Genomic DNA, 4,037 nt, shown 5'->3' on the forward strand with positions numbered 1-4,037 from the left:
ACTGAAAAAAAAATATTTTCGTTTTTTTTTTCCAGTTTTTAGTAAAAAAACAAATTCCTCTTCTTTTTCAGCTTTTACAAAAATATTGCTTTAGAAAATTGCTTTTCAGTATTTTTTTTAAGTTTTTACAAAAATATTGTTTCAAAAAATATTTTTCAGCTTTTTTTAAAAGCAGTTTTTTTTGTAAAAACTGGAAAAAAATATTTTCGTTTTTAGTAAAAAAATAATATTTCTTCTTCTTTTTCAGCTTTTACAAAAATATTGCTTTAGAAAATTACTTTTTAATTTTTTTTCCAGTTTTTACAAAAATATTGTTTTAGAAAATATTTTTCAGCTCTTTTTAAAGCATTTTTTTTAAAAAACTGAAAAAAAAAATATTTTCGTTTTTTTCCGTTTTTAGTAAAAAAAAAATCACTTTTTTACGGACTAAATAAATACTACATATTTAATTAAAATATCCATCAATGCCATGTCATCTTTTCGTTAAGAGGGGGTATTTTTAAGCCTAAAAATAACATTAAGAGAAAATTTGAACTCATAGGTGGAAGGAGGGCATTTTTGAGCCATTTCTAATACGTTAAGGGCATTCTTGGCCCTTTTCCGTTAAAAAAACAGATCAATTTTTGGTCGGTTAATTCGGCCGGTCATTTTAAAAAACCGACCAATTTTGATCGGTTATTTTCGTGCGAAAATACAATTAAAGAGTATAAATCAAATAAAAGACAGTCTTAAAACAAAATGCACCAATGGTCTAGTGGTAGAATAGTATCCTGCCACAGTACAAACCCCGGTTCGATTCCTAGATGGTGAATCTTTTGATTACATAATTAAAAAAACCGACCAACTTTGGTCGGTTTTTTTAGTCGGTGTTCAGCGGATTTCTAGTAGTGTTAATCATTTTGCATTCAATATTTTGTGTTACTTATAACTCACATATATACTGTAATGTAATAAAATTATTTTTAAAATATTTGTACCCATTGGCATAGAATATATGTGCAACGCACGTCTCTAAAAACTAGTTAAGAAAATTAACAAAATCTTCTAATGCCAGAACAAAAATTGATACTAAAATGTGAAATGTTTCGTGCAACAAATTTTACATTCTCTTTGAAGATTTAGTGAAAGGCGAGATTTCGATAAAAGATATGCCTTATTTGTGAAGATTTGTAAAATTTTAATTAGTGGATTTTAAACTTTATTTTCATTTAGACAATATTATTTAGCTAGAAAAGAAGTATATGAAATTTTTATTAAACAAGAAGGAAAGAAAGAATGCATACTTTTTAACGATAGCATATTTTAGAACTTTGAATTAAACTTCTTTGTATTCGTAAATAATTTTCTTTATAATGAGATCCAAGATAATATATCACAAACACATGGCTAACATCTTATTAACTTAGAGTTAACGCTTGCCAATATAACATTAAAGATTTTATATCTTGTAAGCATATTACACTATAAACAATGAATATAAGAAAAAAACAAAACACTAATTTTTTGCAAATTGTGTTAAACATATATAAACTCTATTTAAAAATTTAAATCTCTTATTAAAATTTGACTTTAAAAGACTAATTTATTAGATCGTTCTTGAAGCCCTCTTTTTTTTGCATCCCTAGAATTCTCGAGTGTCGTCTAATATGGGATTTTCATTCCCAATGGCTTGAGAATTCCAACTTTGTTAAAAATCTGCAATACAAAAGATTTAGGGAGTTACTTGGTTCGCTGAAAAATAAAAATATGTAGTGAATAAAATGAAGCTCAGAACATGCAGCAAAAACAATAGCAAATCAATGTCAAACAACAAGAAACTTTCAGTAGTTAACCATGTGAAACTAAGAACCAACTCTAAAGACTCTCCTATTTTTTGAAAGAGTTTACACTCAGAATACTACATACAAGGCTCTCAATTTTCAGCTTCTTTTTTATAGTCAGTTGATATTTTTCTCTCAAGATTGTATTTTTTTTACCTCTCAAAGTATGTGTTCAACTAATTCTTTTTTTTTTCTTCTCCAAAGTTATGTAAAGTGTGTCCTAAAGTGTGGAATATGGTATGCTTAAGTAGGAGAAGAAAGTTCTTTTTGGACATATTTTAGTTCACCTAAAATTGTGTCCAAAGGGACTTACTTTTTGTGCCAAAAACAATCTAAGGACTGTCCAAATGGGAAAATGGCAGCCCTCTCAACCTAATGTGGTAAAAGCATGGGAAGAAAGATGCTTTCAGCCACCCCAGCATAAAAGCAAGCCACTAATGTATCTCAAATCATAATTAAACTATTACCCTCCAGCTTTAGACCAAAAGACCAAATCACTATCGACCTAATTGTTTCAAACCAAACCAAGATACAACAAACATGTAACTAGACTTTACTAGTTGAACTATTAACCAACAAGGAGAAACTCAGAAACCAACTATTAAAACCAAGCAAAAACATGTATAATCAGTAAAGACAATTTAGCAAACTAATACCCAAAAACAGAATTAAAGAGATTAAACATGAAACGGATGAATCAATCGGATTAAACCTAGACAGAAATTCCAATCAAACACAAACAAAGCAAAATGATAAACAAAGTGGATCGAATTAACAACAGATTCTGAGACTCGAAGAATCACGAACCTCGCAATACATAAAGAAATAGTAAGATCAATGAATTATGAAGATCAAAACAAAGCAATACAAAAACCGAAACAAACTTAAAATCTAAACTGACCGTTTTCAACTGACTAAGCTACGAACATTGATTATTGACAAAATCAAGCGTAAATCTACTGCTAGTAATGAGCAAAAAAGGGAACAAGGAATTACGGTATCACTTTCGTTCGAGAACCTACCTCAGAACTTTAACCTCGAATCCTCGGTGCAATAACGGGGTGCCAAATGGCCAGTCAATTGACCTTCGAGCACCTTTTGTCTTAAGGGCATGTGTTGGTTCAACAAATTCTGCACATCGGAAATTAATTTGTGCGCCATACCAAAAGAAAAAGGGTGTCCGAGATCGTACACAACTTAAAATAGAAGGCCGAGTGAGTTTCTGATGGTTAAAGGTCATGGAGGTGGAGGTTGCTAGTTGGCAGTAGCAGAGATCAGATTTATGGATGAAATTAAAAGAGAAGTATGGATCTCAAGTATATCTACATGTTTATGTGAGATTTTTGTGTTGGGGATGACTGGTTTGTCACGAATTTGAGAAAGAAAAAAAAGAAAATTTTGGGCGGCTAGAGTTTCAGTCAAGGCCAAATTGGTAAAGATTGATGGAGATTCTGAGGATTTGAGACGTGGATTGAGGTAGATGTGAGAAAGAGAAGAAGACTGGTGTAAGGTTGTTTGTGGAGTTTGGATAACGGCCGACCAGTGGTGGAGATTTTCGACCGGCGAAGGACGGCGTCAGTGCGCAAACTAGCAGAGGGGATGAGAGAGACGAGAGAGTAAAGAAATAGAGGAGAAAGGAACAGTAAAGGAGAAATGGGGGGCAAAATTCGGACTCCATGAGACTTAAATACCTGGAGTGGAGATCAAATGATGGCCATCAGATCAAATGAAGATGGGTGGATGAAATTGAATCTCAACCACTTAACCAAAATAACGTCGTTTTAGACGTCTTCTAGGCCACCCCATCTGGACCAGGTCCTGGGGCTACCGATTTTGGTCTAAATTTTGGCCAATTACGTCTTTAAAATGGCAAGAGCAATCCCTTAACCCCCCTTATCAAATATTAAATATAATAAAATTCTAAAATCTACAAATAAACACAATAAACCTAAAGAATATAATGTAGGAGAGAAAAATAAAATAAAATTTAGGCATTTACAGGCACAAGTTGGTCGTGGTAGGCAATTATGGCCCGAGGTCAGCCTTGGCATACAAGTGTCCATGGTAGGAGGTCGGCCGTGGCAGACCACTATGCACGAGGTCGACTATGGTAGGCCACTATGATAGGAGGCCGGCCGTTGCAGACCACTATGGCCCACAACCGATCATAATAGGCATGTATCAATGGCACGAGGACGTCAATAATATGCCATTATG

At 32.9% G+C, this 4,037-nt stretch overlaps 1 long non-coding RNA gene across 1 annotated transcript; it reads right to left on the reverse strand.

Moving 5' to 3' along the window:
* Positions 1-1,370: 1,370 nt before the first annotated feature.
* Positions 1,371-3,469, reverse strand: LOC107819420 (uncharacterized). The gene is made up of 2 exons (XR_001655712.2): positions 2,843-3,469; positions 1,371-1,695 (listed from the first exon to the last, which is right to left on the reverse strand). It is a non-coding gene; the product is annotated as an uncharacterized LOC107819420 (long non-coding RNA).
* Between the last annotated feature and the right edge of the window lie 568 nt (positions 3,470-4,037).

This window comes from Nicotiana tabacum, chromosome 4 (genome assembly GCF_000715075.1).
Source record: "Nicotiana tabacum cultivar K326 chromosome 4, ASM71507v2, whole genome shotgun sequence".
NCBI lineage: Eukaryota > Viridiplantae > Streptophyta > Magnoliopsida > Solanales > Solanaceae > Nicotiana > Nicotiana tabacum.